This window comes from Anser anser (assembly GCF_964211835.1).
Source record: "Anser anser genome assembly, chromosome: 18".
NCBI classification, from domain to species: Eukaryota; Metazoa; Chordata; class Aves; order Anseriformes; family Anatidae; genus Anser; species Anser anser.
In genome coordinates this window covers 4,687,616-4,707,265 of record NC_139739.1, presented here as the reverse complement: position 1 = coordinate 4,707,265, position 19,650 = coordinate 4,687,616, and the positions used below count along the sequence as shown (strand labels likewise).

Here is a 19,650-nt window from a genome sequence, read left to right as displayed (position 1 = left end):
AAGCATTAGGTTAACACTCACTGCACGAGATCACTTCCCAATTATTTAGTTAGTAACATCATCAGCAGAACACCAACTTGCCTGGGGAATGGGAGGCAATCAACCATTGCGTAGCCATTTGAACCTAGACACTGCGTACGTGCTCAGCTCCCCAAAGACAGAAATGTAATGACACAGATTAACAAAAAGATAGGTCTTGCACAAGCAGGCCTTTTATTTTTTCCAGTAGTGGAAGACACTAGCTCAATTGATAAACTTGTTACAACCCATTGCGTTTCATCAGAAATTCTAGTCAGCTCTAATAGCATATTTTATTTTCTGCACAGCCGGGAGAATAAAAAATAAACAACAGGATGAGCTGTAATCTCTTTCTCCCCCTCGGACATCTAAAATTACGCTTGAATAATTTTTTTTTGCTGTAGCATGTTCACTCTGAATCATGCCTTGTCATGACTTAAGGTAAGATGCTAATTATTTACCTAGGCTCTTCTATGTGTCATAATAATGTACTTAGCAATGTATTATACTTCTTCCTTTCCAAAATACCATCTTCCCGAGGCAACTATTTTGAGTGATATTTAAAGATGTGGTTAATTGTAGGAGGCATTATCACAACCTTAGTACAGCAGGGACAAAAGGGAAGCAACCTGATAGCAAAGTGAAGGTGGGACAAACTTGAAAATGAAATTTGCAATTAGCATTAAGAAAGAGGGATATAATTCCAGATTGTTAATCAAAGCAGTGAGATAAAGAGCATTTGAACTCTATTAAGACAAACAAACTGCTGAAACATTAGCTTGCTGGTTAGACCTCTTGCTTAATTTCTGAAAAACTATGTATAAAATGGCCCTATTCCTAGAGGCACAGGTACAGAAGAACAGCTGTTATGCATGAGAAAACCTCCCATATTTTTTGCATTTTATATAAGTTTCACCTGAGAGATCCTGATGTATATCTTTGTGGAGACTTTGTCTCCAATAATCTCATCAGAACCCACAAAACTAAGTTTTAGGACTGACCTCCTGATACTCTTAGTCTTATAGCATGGCATCTGGGAAGCCAGGGATACCTGTGTCTTCTCTATTCACTTCACTGCAGACCAATCTTTAAGCAAACATGAGTGAGTGTGCATCTGGGCATGTTTCTAAATAAAAACTCCAGTTGCTATAGCTGTAAAACATCCTAGGAGGACACTCCACACAGATACATGCACTTATCCTATCTTACTTGCTTTTGAATTTCAATCCAAACCAGGAAAGAAAACCAAATGATACTGTTAAACTGATACCAGATGGCTTCTGGGTCTGAAGTGGGTGCACAGGGCAGTGTGATGAATAATAAGCAAGGGAACTTCCCACAGCCTGGATCTTTTTAAACATGGTGCGACAGCCTGTTGCGTGTCAGAAGGATGTGGACAAGTGAAATAACCATGGAGATATGTTTATGCAAATTGTGCATAGCAGTAAAACAAGGCCTGAAATATTAAATTAAGTACAGGATTCTTCCTGGAGAGAAAGACAGGAAGAAAAAAATTATTAGTGTTGTGATTTTGAGCTCCATGGGTTGTTCTTTGTTATGTGAAATCGTCCGATGCTTGAAAATTCCTTCAGTGTATTCATTTACAGGTTTGCCAGGGATTGCCAAACTGAAAGGATGATGGTTGAGCAGCACAGTGTGCCTGTTGCCTTCCACTTTACTGCTTCTGGAGCTACATTTGCAGAAAACTACAAAGTGCATTTTGACTTTCTGGGCGCACACATTTAAAATGGCAAAAGGGCCTCCACATAGTGGCACATTTTACAGTGGCAAAATTGGGTAAACAAAAAGAAAAAAAAAATAGAGAGAGAGAAGGGAATGGCAAAATGGAGAGACCCACATTTTCACCCTTTGAAAAGCAATGTCATACTTACTAGTGAGCTAGAATTTTATTTTTATTAACTTCAGACAGGTTTATTTATTTATTTATTTATTTATTTTTCCAAATGGAAACTATTTATCAGATCCCCTTACTAGGAATTTCTTTTCTTTTCAAAGTCCACTTTCCTCAGGGGACTGGTGACCCCTTTCTCTCCTTCTGAAAAAAATGGATCTCTGAAGGCAAGACATCTCCTCCTTTAACGCATCTCTTCCCTGGATGAGGAGCAGTTATGACAAGATGAGAAATCTTAGGCCTGTCACTTGTCCCTACACAAACCAGTGTATGCTCATCAACCAGTTAACCTACAACTGGTATTTATTTCTGATGACAGCATTATCTAAGACATAAGGCTCGAGTGTGTGACTCAGGAGACCTGGGTTCTATTTCTGACTCTCGTACTAAGCCCTTGTGTGACATGGGCCTTGTCACTTCGCTTCTCTGCCTGGTCTTGCCTTAACCCTTTTTGACCATTGAGAAATAAGCTGTAGTGGGGTCAGTGGAGAACAGGGTTGTTTGGAATTTTTACCGTCACTATAATACTAACTAACAATGTGTAAAAATAAATCATAGATGATGGATATACTAAAAAAAAAAAAAAAGATACATGATGACCTTTAGAAGGATGGAACAAATGCAACAAAAGTCAATGAAGTGACTGTGGGGTTTATCATTAAATTAACCCAGTTTTACTTTGCAATTTTACTTTAATTATTTTCCACAAGGAGTGAAATTAATGGTATTTATTTCACTAAAACATAGGTGGTGCATCATCCTTCCTTTCCCCCTCTTGCAGGGACTAGACAAATTCTCATAATGTGCTTTCTATAAAGAAATTTTATGATATAGCAAAATATGTCTGAGGACTGGAAACTGATTGACTTCTGTAATACCATTTTTCTGTCTGACCCTTTTTCTTTTAAATAGAAAAAAGAATCAATTCAGTTGTGCCTAAACATCTGAAGTTTGAAGATCTACATTAGATTGTCATAATCTTTATTTAGTACAGTGTTGTGTTGAGTTATTTGTTTAAAGCTGACACTTCCTGACAGTATTAGGTTACATCTTAGGGAGATACTGTGAGTTGTGTTTGAAGCTGCATCTTGGATTTACTGCAGCTGCTGTAAATATCAGCTAAGCAACCTTTGTAAGTTATGCTAAAGGCATTTCTGAGTTATATAAGAATTATTCTGGTATGTAAATGAATCTCTGTTGCAAGACACCTTTAAACTATTATAAAGCTAGTGGTTGTATAGCATTTAAAATTTTATATTTAAGGTTTAAGTGTTGTTCCAGATTACAGTTGTATGAACACAGATACATTGTATTCTGTATAGCATGCATGCAAAATCGACCTTGCCATTGGTATAGTTATTGTAGTTTCTCTACAGTCTGGCACAATCTGTAAATTTATAAGAAATGGGAAAAGTTTATAGCTCAGTTTTTGTACAATTGGAGACAGGAGTTGTTCAAATATTCAAAGGTAAGTTACAGAGATGCTTTACTCTGAGCACTGTCCACACAGTCCTCACAAGGCAGCAACAAGCTTGATCTTGCAACAAGCAAACACCAATGCTTTTGAACTTAAGAGAACTGCTGTCCTCACTGGCTAAACCATGACACAGAACCCCTCACTTTACAGAAATAACTCAGACAACCTTCTCTTGGTTTTGGGGTAATCTAGCCTGAGTTATGCAAGTGCATTTTACAGGATGAGACTGAATGGAGTTAGGCAACTTACTTAGATTAAGCAGGAATTAGCTAGAGTCCAGGCTTGAACCCAGTGGTCAGTCATTTCCCATGGATGATACTTAACTCCATCACTGTGGGGCTTGAGTGATGAGCTCTGTTTTTGTCTGCCATCTCTTGAAATTTCATAGCACTCAGCTGCCATCCTTTACAGCTAGAAGCATGTGTACACACACACACAAGCTGTGCACCTCATTGCTCTCATGCACTGATTTTACTTTTAATCTTTCCCTCTCAATGACTCATTTCTGATGAAGGGAAATGACAGGAAAGAAAGAGCCTAGGGTCAGTTTTGCATCTATAGACACAACTGATCAGCTGGCAACATGAGTCCTCGAAATAAAATCCCATATACTCTACCCCAGAGGAATAAGCCAGTATTACATCACTTCCCTAAACCTTGCAGTGGCAGCTCTTCTGCATGGGTCTGGGAAAGATTCCTAGTGAAACAAGTTGTCCAGATCTGTACGTTACATAAGAAACAAAGCAAATACAGGAACCAGGTGACTTAACTGAATACATTTTGCACCACCTGGTTGTGTGCAAAGAAACCATTTACAAAACCAAAGACAAAAAGTAGTGGCAGACGTTGTAGGAACTCTTTGATATGTAAGTCTTGGTGTAAAGAGCCCTGGCCCTCCATTATCAGAAAGAGCAGAGTGAAAATGAGTAAGGGATTGGAGCAATAATTGACTATCCAGTGACACATTAATGATGGCAGCTTAAAGAGGCAACTGCTGACCAGATGGCTAGGAAAAGTAAATATACTATAAATCATTTGGCTACAGGGGTTCAGCTCTAGGCATGCTTCTCAGCCTAGGCACTCATATCACTATTTAATTTTACTCCTAGAAGAGCTCTAGCGGAGCTAGCTGTAGTAAATGCATAGGGAATGCATAACTCCCTCTTTTAAATATTGTGCGTCTTTGGGTCATGCCCTGTCCTCAGTCTTTGTCTCATCCTTTTCCACTGTCAGTCCCAGGAATTCTCAATATAGGGCAGTGTCTTCCCTTCTGCTTCTCCTCTACCTTGAATAGTAAGGCCAGATCTCAGCACTTCCTTCCTCGATACAGGGGTGTGACAGACCTACATGGATCTTTTAGTTACCAGCCCTTCAGGCCATTAAACCATATTGTTTTGTTGTAAGTAGAGCTCTGTGGAGATTCTGAAGTGCCGGTGCCTGGCTCTGCCAAAGCATCTCCCTGCTGAGAGACAAATGAGATGTATGGATTAGCTCTGTGATGCACTTCATAGCTACCCCTGCACTGAGGGAGTCCTGCGAATGCCAACCCAAAACAGGGATGAGAATTCAGTAATTAACCACAGAGACACAAAATGAAAACTTTAGAGTCATTCTAAAGAAATAACTGCCCATTTAGTATCTAGTCTACAGTAACTAGCTCTCCCAGCCAAGGCTGAACACATGGTGTTCAAGCATGCCTGTGCATAAAGGATCTTGCCGCGTAAGATGTCAAGTGGCATGGAAAAAAATGGGAGGAGAGTAGGGCAGTCAATTATATTTATAAAGGGCCTGATCCCAAGCCCATTACAGAATCTTTCTATTAACTTGAACACTAGCTTTGGACTAAGGCCAGGCATATTTGCAGTGGCAGTGAATCTATTATTATATCTTCCCGTCTGTGAAAGCAAACTGCAGGATAGGGAGAATTCTTACAGTGCATAATCTACTGAGCTATCACCTGCTTTTGGCAAAAAAACCTGTAATGTAGTTTTCCTATAATAAAAACAATAATAATTCTTCAGTCATAGCTTTATGATTAAACAACACTGAGGCAAGAATTTTTTTCTTCTTGTCTTAATTTGCATAATTCCCAGGCTGCAATGCAGAAAAACCTTTTGAGATATTAACTAGATTATAAAAATGTCATGTCAGATTTGAAAACTGCCACTAACATGAGAGTTTTAATTATGAATAAATTTAAAAAAAAAAAAAGAGAGAGAGAGAGACCACTTTTCCTGTGGCAATAAGATTTTGCATTATGCACAAACACTAAAGCTTAGAAATTTTCAAAGGCTGAAAAGTAAAAGTGTGATAAGAGAATGGATTATTCCGGAAAATAGGCGAAAATAAAACTGATAAAACATTGCTATTCAAATGATATCTTTACAGGAGTCATTACAACAGAATTAATGTTGTTGGAACATAGACAGAAGCAAGGTTATAAACCATTCGAGCTAGTATGCCAGAGATTTATTTCAAGAAATGAATTCTAGTGCTTGTAGCATCACTTTAGAGCTCATCCAGACAACGGTGTGCAGGATATGCATGGGAGCTTATACCATACACCACACATGCCCAAGTCAGCAGTGAGGAAAAACTTTACACTTGGCAGGAGTAGGTTACCTGTGTGCTATGAAGGATACTCTGATTTCACTGAGGTTACTTATATGCTTCTACTGAGTGGGACCGTGGGCTGCCGCCAGACTCCTTTCCCTAGTGAATGTATGCAGAGCTAAGGCCTACACAATGCGGACAAGAAAAGTTACATCTACTCCTAACTGTATTGCACCTTGATTTACCCAAGAGTAAAATGCAGTACAATATTCAGCAGCCAAGAGGAGACATTGTTGAGATGCAAACTATGTCACAAAAATATATTACATGGAGGGGGAGCCCACAAATTCTTTAGCAGAGGTAACCACACACCAGCTCAGATCTGGAAGCAGTTTAGCTGCATTTGCTTTAACTTGGCAGCTCATTGCCAGCACTGCACAGGCACAATGTCATGGCTGCCAGCCCCCGTGCTCCTCTTCAGCTCGTGGTCTTGCTGACTTGGAGTATCACCAACCGAGAGAGGATTGCATCATGCCCCATTGCACAGTGCAGAAATACTGCAGGGACCACCTACAAGTGCTTACCTGCCAGCAAATACGTTTCAGCTGCCCATGGCAAAGTTTTTGCTGATGCATCCTCACTGCCACTGCTTTCTCTTGCGGCCAAATTAAGGATTTTCTGTGCTGCAGCAACCATTTCCACTGCAGTGTGGATAAAGCCCTGGTGAACTTGCAGGGAGTCTTGGGAAGACTGTTTAAGTTGGAGCAGCACTATTGATATCGGCAGCACTGATAACCATGATGGCACCCCTCTGCACCTAACTTAGATAAAATCTGTGCTCTTTTTAGAGCCAAAAGAAAGATGTGCAATTGTTGAGATATCCTAAAGATGATAAATGTAAAGCCCCAAGATAAATAAAATCATTACTGCCATCTATTCTCCTGAAAAAGATTTTTCAACACAGGAGACTAAAACATTAGCAACCCCACATTTACGTAGGAGCTGGCATATCTGCTAAAGTGGTATTTCATGTTTAAACAGACTTGAATTTACCAGATCTAATGGATAACAATATTTCAAAAAGAGACTTAATCTATTTCATTACATTTTATATTACTTTGTTTAATAAATCATCTTTCACTAGAAGCCCAGTCTAAGATGAATTTAACAGACTTTATAAATAATGGGTCAATATCAACTTTGTCATAAATTCATTTTTACTTTGGATACAGGCCTGGTGGGTACTTTTGTATTGCTTTCTTGCAAATGATCCATAATTCATAATTAACTTTGACTTAACAATGTGACAATGCATTTTCTTTTGTCAAGTGTGGGATTTTTGCCTTTAATTTTTCAGTGAAGAAAAATTAATTCTTCTTTAATTACAGGTTTAGATAATGCTAATTTCAATTTACTTTTCTGTGTTACATGGCATGGTCTGAAATTCTTCTAGCAGCAAGAAGAACATGATTAAAAATACTTACTGGCAGAAACAATACATGGAAGCATAAGTTTAATAGTTGTCAACAGTTCAGGGAGCTGCAGGGGGGATTCATGTTCCTTTATGTAGCCAAAACATATTTGTTTCAGTTCTCTTATTACCCACATATTGGCTTTTGTAGATATTTACAACGAACTTAAATATTCCTGTGTTAGCAAGGAGAGGAGCTTGAGGCAAGAGGAGGTTTGTTGTACAGATAAGACCATTGACTGGAAAAATTCCATACATGTGTGGGACCTGAGGGTTCCACTTTCCTAGAAAGCTAAAAAATAGACAGCCCCTAAAAATATTCTGATACCTTTCTATTGCAAGACGTGATCTGTTAGGAACAATAGTGAAATTTCAATGTGAAGGTGGAGAATGTCTCAAGGTTACAGTTTGGATAGGAACAGTTGCAAACTTGGCTGTAAATTCATGGTCCGTTCAATGTGGAAAGCAAGTCAGCTAAACAGGTCGAATAGTGTCCTCAGCTATGCATTGTATGAGAATGTGGAATGGAAGAGAAAACAAAAGAATGTAAAAGCAATGTAAGGGGGCTTATTTTGGCTTCAGAACATGACTTGACATCTGCTAACTTTTGTCAGAAAACGATTTACCACATCTGAACACCTGTACAACAGATAGCAAAATTTGGTCTAGGGTTGGAAAGAAAATGAGAGCAATCTCCTTGTTTGTTGCACTTTATTGATTATTTAAAGTGCAGCTGCAGAGTCATCATGAAGTCATACATCAGAGGTGCGTTGTCTCAGGATGAATCCCATAACATGACCAATTTCAAAGGCTTAAGTTATGGAGTTAGAGGTGGATTCAGTTCTTGTCTTTACCCCAACCTCTGTAAGTGGCCGTAAGCAAGCAAATAATTTAACTTCCACTCCCTTGCTCTTTTCTTATACATACTTATTGCCTTGCTTCCTTATGTTGCAGACTTCTGATGGGGGAGTCTCTCTGGCTGTAAGTTTGTCTAGTGTATTGCACAATAAGGTTGTGACAGGAGCTGGAAGTCTCTGTGCTACTGTAGCATAAGGAATAAGTGTAAGAGAATTTCATGGGATATGCATGCATATGTATAATATATGTATGTCCATACGGTACACACAAAGTCTTGTTTTCCTGCACCCAGCATTCAGAAGGCAGGGTACTTCTTGTGAAATGGCAGTTCAGGGCATCTGTGCTTCTGTTTCCCCTTAGCTTCAGTGATCAGAATGCCACCTTCTAGTGTGTTCTGGTCAACCGTACCCCTACAAAGGTAGTTTTGAACGAACCCACCTGTGACTTTATTTCTCATTGTCCTGGGCATGGAAAAGCCTTTGACAATGAAGGGTTTTCATAAGCTGATCATCTCACCAGCTGGCAGCGAGTAGCACCTATCAGCACACAGGTAGGAAAATCTCTATTGAATTCTCTCATTTCTTTCTGTTCTGTTCTGTTTGAAAAGCAAAAATGTATCTGTTTCCTCTCAGCATGTACTCCACCTGAACTGAGAGTATGGTGAGTTCACCTTACCTTGTTATCCTATTTGGCTACACTTATCAGATCACAAGCTGGAACAGTTTCACAGTGGAAGTCTATTGGAGGGGATGATGGATGAGTTGCAGAGGAACGAAGCAGGTAGCTTTAGGGGGGATGGAACTGTTGTGTGCTCTTTTGTCTTGGGCACTGGTGTGTTTCAAATCCTTTTCACAGTTTTCCCCTAACCGATCACTAATGCTGTTTGGAAAGAGCTCTCTTTTCTTTCCCATTAATCATCTCTGGCACATCATTGGCATTTTTCTTTTTTTTTTCCCCTCTGTTCAAGGTCAGCCTTATCCCATGACACAAATGCATACCCTATGTCTTCCAATCGTAGATCTGAAAATGTATGAAAAATGTACAGCTTTGATTTCTTAATCTGTTTTATGCAAGAAATGTTCTGCTATTGCAGCTTAACATGCTGCCTGATAAATGCATTGCAGGCACATCAGCAGTCACTTTCTAGCTGTTTTCCCCAAATTCTTTTCTTCTCCGGTAAGTAAATGAGGAGTGGTTTGGCTGAGGTCAAATTAAGATTGTCAGTTACATTGTCAACATTGTCTTCATCTCAGGCCCTCTGTAAGAGCATGGAGAACTTGCTGGGACCTTGATGGATTCTGCAAGAGCTTTCAGATCCTGATTGGTTCTTTCTGTTTGAACTGGGTATGGAAACACACAGCACTTACAGTTATTGCTCCTTTGCTCAGGGCTTGTATTTTCTAGTGGCTAGAGCTGCTTTTAATCCCTAGAGAGAACCTGAAAATTAGCCTAAAAATCCTGGACTTTAATACCTTACTCTATATGCAGATGCAAGTTAGCAGTATGTCTTACCTTGGCTAAGTATCATTCTGGTCTTTGACATTGTATTTCTGTTGTAATCAAACATCACAAAAAACAATAACTTTCTAAGAAAACAAATAAATAGAGGATCAGCTCTAAGAATAGGCAAAATGGGTGTCAACTTAGTAGGAAATCAAGGATGGAAAAAAATAAGTAAATGTATACAAAAAGTGAAATGTTACTTGTTCAGGAACCAAATTTGTTTCTTGTTAGAGCTGGTGTCAGTGATGATATTTAATTTTCTTAGTAATTTTCTAGACAGTCTGGATATAAGCAGGGATAAGGGCCAAGAGTCAGCCTTCATTCCCTAAAGACTAGGCAGACATTAGAACTGGATAAATAAGCACAAAAACTGTGTTATGCTGTTTTGTTTAAGTTCTACGATTGGGCTAAAATTCATTCCTAGGTTAAGAATGAGCCAGGTCTACGTCCATTAGGAGCTGCAGTTAAGTACCAGTTTAACTGGCCGAATTTTGTTCTAGGCTTCTGCTGCCCACACATAGCTGGCCCCTTACAGCACGATTTCTCAAAAAGCATTTCCTATACAGATGGGTAAACCATTTCAATTTTTGATCATCACAACCCTCCAAGCTAGCAGTGGTTGTTTTCACAAACAGACATTTTCAAATTCCCTAGGGAGATTCAGAGAATGTGCTTCTCATTCCAGAGGCCTTTGAATGGAGCTACAAAACTGAATTACTAAAACCCTTCCAATTTCAGAAAAATGTTCAGTTCAGATTCTTGAACAAAACCTCTGAGGTCTTGTTTTGTATACCTGTCACATTTCAAACTCATTTTGAGTGTCATATTTAAACAGGAGCTTCATGTAGATTTGGGCCTGCTGCCATTCTCCATGCAGAATTCAGAATGATTTGAGAGGGAAGCCCAGCAGAACGTTACCAAAGTCCCTATAGTTTTCATAATTGATAGAAAAGCTTTTTTCATTTTTGGAAAAGTCAGATAAAATTCTAGAGATAAAAAGTGAAAATGTTCTGCATAACACAAACAATTGATTTTGTCAACTTTTCAGCAGCTGTAATGGTGAGAAACATTTTATTGGCAAGCGCTATTAGCTTCTTATGAGAGCTTTGCCATTTAATAACCTCTAAGACAGAAAAGTAGAGAGAAGGTAGGGAAGAGATGTGATAAGCCAACAAGAGTTCTGACCCTATGCTAAGATAATTCCAATGCAGTGAAGGTTTACATCCTTTCTCTTTCATTAAAATAAATCAAAATCTACTGAATAAATTTAACTGTACTTCTGGATTTAATTATTCTTTTGCTGAATAAGCAGAGAAAAGTGAATAAATTCATCATGATGTTTGTATACACAGGTTTCCTTGTGCATTCTTCTTCACTAATCATACTTACTTAGCTCATGGTATCAAGGAAATCAAAAGGAATTTAGAAAGAACTAAAAAGATACAAATAGTGGCTGGAGAGTTGCTGGAGGGAGCTAGCAGTTGTAGCTATGCTATTCCTCACTTGTTTTTTTGTGTCCCTGTTCTGCAACCATCTGTTTTTACTGTTTCAAGCTAACTCCTGGATTCTATCTATAATGGAAGCAATAATAAGCCTTGAGATATTTGTACCATAAGAGCCTTTGTTCACAAGTGTCTCTGATACCTTGAGAGAACAATCCTGAAAGAGAAAATCTGCTGTGTTTCTAAAGCACAGGATGCTTTAAAGAAGTTGCTGCCCTCAACTGCCATTTGTAAAACTGGCTTATTTATAGTAACTCCTTTTTTTCCTGTCCTTGTATGTTTAGATAGAAAACTTGTCAGATTGCAACTGTCTGTTGTTTTCCTCCTGGCCAGTGAAAGTCTGATCTTCATTAGGGCCTCAGCATGCTACAACTACATAAAGGAATGTCTATCTCATCATGGTAAGTCAGTGGTTACTATTAGCCTTGGCAGGGCATATTCAGAAATGCACTGCTTTCAACCTGAGTCTGTTCAAACTGAATTAATGAATTTTACTAGTGACTTTAATGGCATAGTAGTGACTTTTATGTGAGGCTAAATAGGCTAGCTTGAAGCACGTTTAGAAATCCCACCAGTAAAGATGCACCACATAAGCCTTCTTCTAAGGCACCAAACTGGACTTCACTAATTTGTGTTTTATGTGTGCAAACACTGTGCCCAGAGGTGAGTTTCACTGTGTTCTAGTATTGCAGATTCTTTAAGTGTACCACATGATCATAGGCAGTAGCATGTGAAGAATACAGCCTACAGTATTAGCTACATAGGTTTTGATGGAGGTGATGGGCATCAGATTTAACACCTGTAGGATTTGGCTCCAGTATTTGTATTGTTATTAATTTGCTGTCATGCACAGTAAGCAATTTTTCATCTTCAGAGTTTTATGACGTCTTGCCATGTCAGGAGAGACAGGATTGATTCAGGAAAGGACATTTCAGTTATTTTGTCTGTGATTGTACTGCTCAAGAATCTGGCATTTCTGACATGAGTGAAGGATAAGAAAAAATGAGAAAGTCTAAACTTTTATTCACAATATGCCACAAACAACAAATAGCAGATAAATTGACACATATTAAATTTTACAATTAATCATATTTCTGCTCAGTTGAAAAGTGAAGAAACAATTAAGAATAATGGTGAGATGTAGCAAATGGACTGGCATATCATACATCCTGGTATAGGTTCTGTGCATTTACCTTGCTGATGCAGGGGATGTAGAAGGGAAGAGGAGATGATAGCATAGTACAATTCCCTGATGTGCAGTCTGGATTCTTCATGATGTAGTTTTTGCTTCATGGATTTTTAGGTGTGAGATTAGCCTAGAGGTCTCAATGTAGTATTAGTTTTGGCCTGTACTTTACACTGTGCGAAAGCAAGTGAGTTTTGGTTACTGGGAGCATGGAACAAGTCACATTTACTTTGTTCTGGTGTTGACCTTGTGAGTAACCTAGGATAGAACATTTCATCTACCTTATGATCTCCTTTCCTTTTGCAACAAAATAATTAATTGCTGTATTATACCTCCACTGTGAAGTTTGAAATAATTACATAGCTTTATTTTTTGCTCAAAGAGCTTAATGGTGGAGTATTAAGGGTTTGGGAGAAGGAAGGTTTCCACAGGAAAATAATTATGTATCATGGTATGGGTCGTTCAAACCAATATCGTAGTGTTAATTTACACATCAGCATTAAGTTCACCAGTGATGTGTTGTTGTTGTTTTTGTTTTGTGATATTAAGAATGGAAAGCCTTTTTTTGACTAATAGCTTAAAACAGATTCATCTGCTACCATTGTACTGGGTATCAAAGTGAAAGATAATGCATTGCTCCATCTCTGAAATACTAATGGGCCCCTTGATTTTCTGAGTTTCTGTCTTCAGTGAGTACCTTAATCATTTTGGGCTTCTGTGATCTATTCAAAGATCAGCTTCAAATATAGAATGACAATGAAGTTTTCCAACTAAGGAAAAAATATCCAGGTACTTTAAGGACAATAGTTCGTATTTAGACTGTAGGTATAAGAATATAAGAATAGCAAAACTGCCCATCTGAAGGCAGATCATATGAGAGACACTGTGTCCCCAGTGTCAGAGCATGTGATAAGAAACTCTGCATGCCTCCTGAAGTAAATCTGTCATGCTAGGATAAGGCTGTATTCCAGGACTGTCTTGGCTGCCAAAGGTTATCTGGTCCTAACGTGGATAATTCTTATCAGGGTTGAATGTGGATGGTGCAATACCTACACAGAGTAACACAGAGGCAAGTGTTTTCAGAAGAGACTAAAGAAAGCCCAGTACCGTAAGCTTCTCTGAAAACTTGAGCTTACAGAAAAGAATGCATTCATGCCCTGTGTTAACAGATCACTGTCTGTGGTATGAAAAGAACAGACTGATGTTTCAGAGAGGATTTTTTAACAGTGTTATCATCTCCTGACATTTGGGGAAACAGGTTCCATTTGATAAGCAGGTCATCTATTTAAGAAATGGCTTCTTTAGTAGTGGTGAAACATCTGCCTAAGCACATATGTCTCTTAGCCAGAGACTCGAGGAGGGTTTACAGTTCCAGTTGTGAGTATAACGATAGCTCTAAATACCATCTGGACCATGAAACCAAATTTAAAACATTGAATTGCAAGCATTTAGGAGGAAGGTGGCTTGACTAATGCTCAATAATCACCAATTTCAGATGAGGTTCTTAACAAAAAACAAGACAAGAGAAAGAGACATGATGGAGCAATTCTAAACTTCAAAATAATTTTCGAGAGTATGGAATCTGGCAAGCAAATTCTGTCAGTGACTGAAATCAGAGCAGAATTAAAATTCACTTACAAAATGTTCCTATATCTAGCTTCACCCTCTTCGCACATCAGTGTAACTTTCTGTCCTCAAGTGACCATCTTCCAAGGGGAACACAGAGCAATCAAAGAAGACTTAAGAAAAAGGCTTATCTCTTTTCCCAAGTTCACAAACCCTGGTTTTCAAAAATTATGACAAAAACGGTAACTTTAGGACAAAGGTGGGTGAGATCAAATGAAGCCAATTTGCTATGTAATAAAATTTTTCAAAAAACATGAGATTTCATAATGATAACATTCAACTTACTCTCCAGAGGAAGGGTTAGTGAATTTAATTGGTAATATTTTTTTTATTTTATTTTTTTGTATGTGGATAGTAGTATTACAGAAAAGCAGCAGCACTCATATATCATGGTGATGGCAGCATCTGGATAGATAAATGTAAGAAAACTCACTGTACATGAAAGTTGATCCCCATTAAAATGAGACAAACTCTAGTGAACTGCAAAGCAAAGGCGGGCAAATATTTCACCTCAAATCTCAAAACATTCTGGCATTAAAATAAAGGTAGCCTACTACCTACCCAAAGCTTATTTACCTTCTTGCACAAAGACAGACTTCTGTGTGTTTTTTTTTAATCTAACTGGAGGTGTAAGATAACCTAAAGGAAATTATTAATGCTAAAATGCTTATGTTTAAGCATGAGTAATTTCACTAACATCATTGGCACTAATCATCTGCTTTGGATTTAACATGTGTTTTAGTTCTGTGCACACTGGTGTCATAAATTGCAGTGCTGCAAGGCACAATCACACCAATTACTCCCTATGTTTAGGGACTACTGTCCCCTATAAGTCCATTACTACTTTACTGTTGTTGAACATGAAGTTCGATACAATATCTGTTACTAGACACATTCAACTAGATAAACCTCTGCTCTATTCATTGCAGAACTTTCTACACCCTTAAAATATTAAATGAGTTACATGAAAAACCTTTTTTTTAAACCAGATGAGAGGCAGTGAATTCTCAAAAATTTTACATGAGGTTAAAAAAATTAAAACTCATTGCTCTGAAGGACCATGATTAAGGCTGCCTCTGAACAGCTCTTCCTAAATTGTGGGTTATAACCTCTTTCAGCTACAAGTCCCTGTGTTGAATGTGAAGTGAATAAAATGTTTATTAACATACCAATGTGCCACTCAGGTATTTTCTCTGAACATTTGGGAAACATGTAGAGGACTTTCTAAAACTCATTATATTAAAGAAAGTAGTGATTTTAGTTGCAAGATGTGAATTATATGGATGAGTGAGCGTCGGTAAACAAGCTTATTTTAAACTGATACGTTGGAAAACCTATTTCTAAAAACAATTAGTGATGAATTACTTTTAGCAGTTGGGAAGGTCATTAAACTGTGTTCCCTACATGAGCAAGTGCAAAGAAAATTTACAGCTCAGAGATGGGGAAAAGAAATCTATGATTTTTTTTCCATCCAAGGAAATGAACAGGCAAATCTGAATTGTCAGCCTGGGTTCAGAAAACAAACAGCATCCCTGCATTCTGTGCATATAGGAAAGAAGTTCAAAGAGGCCAAAAGCTACATATAACAGCAAAGCTTTCCAAATTCTCCATCAGCTCTCAAACATCACGTTCAACTTACAAATATTCCAGCATTCCAAATTGACTGAAAATTGAGGTCAATATTGTTTGTGCCACTCTAGCAGTTCAAAGACTTATCCATTCGCATTCCATGTAAATGCTGCTCTATCACACTTTTACATCACCAACTTGCCACTGTTAAGCCAGAAAGGAGAAAATGGAGAGCCCAAGAAATAAGTGTAATAGATACACTGTCAAAATTGTATTTGAGGCAATCAATCTGTAAAATGACCTAGGAGGGGTTCCTAGGGAGCCTAAGCATTTTGAATCTGCTGAGCTTAGATAGTAAGATACAGTTTACAGAATTCAAAATTGAAGCAAAGAGCTAGCTGGATTTGTTGTTGTTTTGTTTTGTTTCATGTTTAAATCGGGCTGAATGTTATGATTGTCTGAAGGAAGTTATTCTCTCTGGACACAAGATCTGACAGAAGCAGAAGCAAAAGCTTCCCTAAGGCAGGCTGTGTAGTTAACAATGTGGATTAAAAGAATGTGGATTAAAATATTAACAGACTACCCCAATTAAAGAGGATAGTTATGGTTACAACAGGGAACTAGACCTCTGCGTTCAGTTCTGGACTTGAGCTTCAATTTTATCATCCCTGAGACTCCGTCTGGGATTCATCAATGTGAAGAGGTGCAGGAACTTCCCTTCATATCCTCACAGATCATATGAAAGCAATGATACCTTTTAACACCCTCTGTCTGTTTAGACTGACACTATATATCATGTCCCCTGTGAAACTAGCTCATCATTTAATCTTCCATAAGATGCCAAAATACAGATAATGCAGGTTGCCCTTGGGAGAGCTATCTCACCTTGGTGATGTAGAGCAAGGTGGAAGAATTTTACCTGAAGAACCTAGTACTCTGGCATCTTTGTACCACTGCAGACTGCAACAGAAGACTTCATAACCTTTCTGAAATACAGAAAAAATAAATAAATAAATAAATAACTAGTCTAGAGGCTTTGCCCATGAGCATCTCCTGCATGTCAATTTCCAATGTAGAGGAGAAAAATGAAGCTGTTTACCTTTCTTTAAAAAAGCAATAATACTTCTCCTGATAATCGTGATGTTAAAGTAAAAATTGGATTAATAAATCTGTGATTATTGTAATCTATCCTCTATTTTTTTCTGCTTTGTGACAGGTAAATACTATTCCATATAAAATCTAGAACTTCACATTTCATATAGATAGGATTTTGTTCCAGTAATCACTAAGTCAGTTTAAAAGAAATCAGTTATTTGATAGAAATTCAGTCAAAGAGAAGAGGCAAAAAAACAGAAAATAAGGTAGTCACAAGGCTAGATATCTATCTAAAGTCATCTTTCCTTCTGGTCAAATAGATGACGATGTCAAAGGTTTTCCTCACCTGACCATACATCAGAGCCGCATCTGCAAAAGAAGATCTCATTACTTTAAATGTTTGACTTAAATTGGCAAAGAGAGAGAATTTTTTTTCAGAGCTCTTCAGCATATGTAAACAATTTGGTGGCTAATGCTGTTTATACCTTTGACACTCTCTTAAAAGAGCCAAATTGGACAGTTTTTCCTTAGGTGAAACACCCATATAAATCAGTGCATGGGAGGCACAGGGACAGGAGAAGGAATGAAATTGAGATCCTTTGGGCTACAGAATGTATGAATTCCTTTTAATGAGATTTTGATTACAAGCAGAGTGCCTTGGAGCAAAAACTACAGCAATAATCTCTAATGTATTATTTTGGAGGAGAAATTTAAACATTATAATGCTCATCCAATGAATGTCCATTTAGGCTAGCTAATGATGAAACACTGTATATTACACAGTTCTAACCAACTAATGTGAGGAAGGATGTCTTTTATGGTATTATGTAAAAAGAGATCAGGTTCATCAAGAATGCAGTTACTCACTTGGAAACCTTCCCATTTACTGCGTCTCGGGAATCATGGGGAATCAAAACCAGATATAATGAGATCATTTCCCTCAAGTAAAAATGGAATGTGTGCTTAGCCATTATTGATTATTAGACAAAATGAAAAGGAGTGCAATCCCACATCCATATCCTCTTACCTAGTAAAGTCTGGCTATAGAAAGAGGCCTATACGGATTTATTTTTTTTATTTTTATTTTTTGATTGGAAGATCTATGTTCTTTCATTAAGGAGACATATTTTCATTGGAAAATGGTGGTACTTTACCTTGTGGACAGTAAAACTTTTAAAACAAAGCTCTAAATTGATTAATTTACTCTACAGTGCCTGATTATCAGTCCCACATTCACAAGAAGCTTAGGAAACCAGTTGCTCAAGCTGGAGTACAAAAAAAAGCCTAAGCTGCCTTTCATAGACTCTTACATTGTCTTTTCCATTTGGCTCCAGGTGAAAGCTGATGATTTGGAAAGTTCTGGTCTGAATGTGTTTACATGAACACAACCAAAATCAAGACCACAGTCCTCGTCTGTGAAGTAGTGATGAAAAATCTTGCAGAGGCCATAGAAGTACTCACCTGCATGTACAAAAATCTTTGTGGTTTTTGCCTGACCTCAACCTCCAAACTCAAATCTTCTTCTAAGACATCCTGATATCAACCTCAAAGCTATAGTCAAAGCATCCAATGCTAGCATCCTCAAATATGGAAAGTCTCAGCACTCCTGAAATCTAATTCCTTTATTTTGTTCATTTATCTGTTTCTTCATCCTGTTCCCACTCAGCAATAGCAGCAGCATGTACTGTTTGTTCCTACACATCACAGCAGAGTATGAGTTATGATACTATTTTTCTCATACCTCTGTTGATCAGAAAAGAGCATAAAGGATACAAGGAACTGCACTGGGTCTTGCAAGAAGGCAGTCTGTGGTGAGGAATGAAGGTTAGCATTTTTTTTACAACTCTCTCAAGCTGAGTTAAGTGAATAGAGAAGAAAACTGCACATCTGCCACAACTGAGTAGAATGAGTTGCCGTCTGTTGTGCCTGCACAGTTAAGAAATCTCAGCAAAAACAGCAGTCCCCAGACAAAAGCTGGGACAAGCCAAGGTGTGTCCGGGATCCTGTGTGGGTGTGCAATGGCCTGATCTCTCTTTCAGATACGCTGTTTCCCCAACACAGGAAAAGGAATGGCATCCCCACAGTGGCTAGAGCAATCGCTCCACAGGCTATTGACATCAGAAAAGTATCTGATGCCTTTTTGATTTATTTTAATGGGGCTTAACTGATGGAAATGAGGGAAGCTAACATACGCCTGTCAGAATACTTGGTGGAATACCAGTGAGCTCATGTTCCATAGTGGAAACCCAACAGCGTGGAAACCGTCGATGTTGCAGACCTGCTGTTTGAAACTTGCTACTCTGCTTGTTTAGTGGATCACATAAGGCACTACTGAGGCTATGATACGGAGCCTGAGTTTCATACAAAACTCCATCTGCATTCAACAGCCCAAGATCTAGAGCAAATGTATTCTGACATGGTTGAATGAAAATGAATACCTCTTCTGTATTAAGATGCACTCTGGGATGAGCTAAAAAATACTTCTGTGGCCCTGGAATATTAAAAAAATAATAAAAAAAAAATGTATAAAGCTTTTATCAAATAGATGGTGGATGCAGTGGGAACAAGACTGTATTGTGCACAATACAAACACTGCTGCTGAGCAGGAGAAGCTGCAGGACGGCACAGGAGGCCAGCAGGCAGCTGGCACAGCGTGACTAGGTTGAGGAAATCTTTGTGCAGCCCTCCCAAGGGCATGGTGCCTCCACACAGGAAAATCCAGCTTCAGCAATGCAGCAGAGCAGAGGTATTAAACCTGAGGTGCTAGTTAGGATCCTCCAAATGTCTGCTGATTTTGTATACAAAGAAAATCCACAGAATTTTTAAAATTAGGCTTACTGATAGGTGGCATGACATACACAATCCTTTTATGTGAAACAT

General features: G+C 38.3%; 1 long non-coding RNA gene across 8 annotated transcripts in view; it reads left to right on the top strand.

Annotated features, from left to right (window-relative positions):
* LOC310883694 overlaps positions 1 to 19,650 on the top strand; it is a 266,073-nt gene that overhangs the window by 165,567 nt on the left and 80,856 nt on the right. The window contains exon 7 of one of the 8 annotated variants that reach the window (XR_014573661.1): positions 18,105 to 19,515. The exons of the other annotated variants lie outside the window; for them this stretch is intronic. This is a non-coding gene — a long non-coding RNA (uncharacterized lncRNA). Of the gene's footprint in view, positions 1 to 18,104; positions 19,516 to 19,650 lie in introns of those variants that run through there. 8 annotated transcript variants of the gene reach the window in all.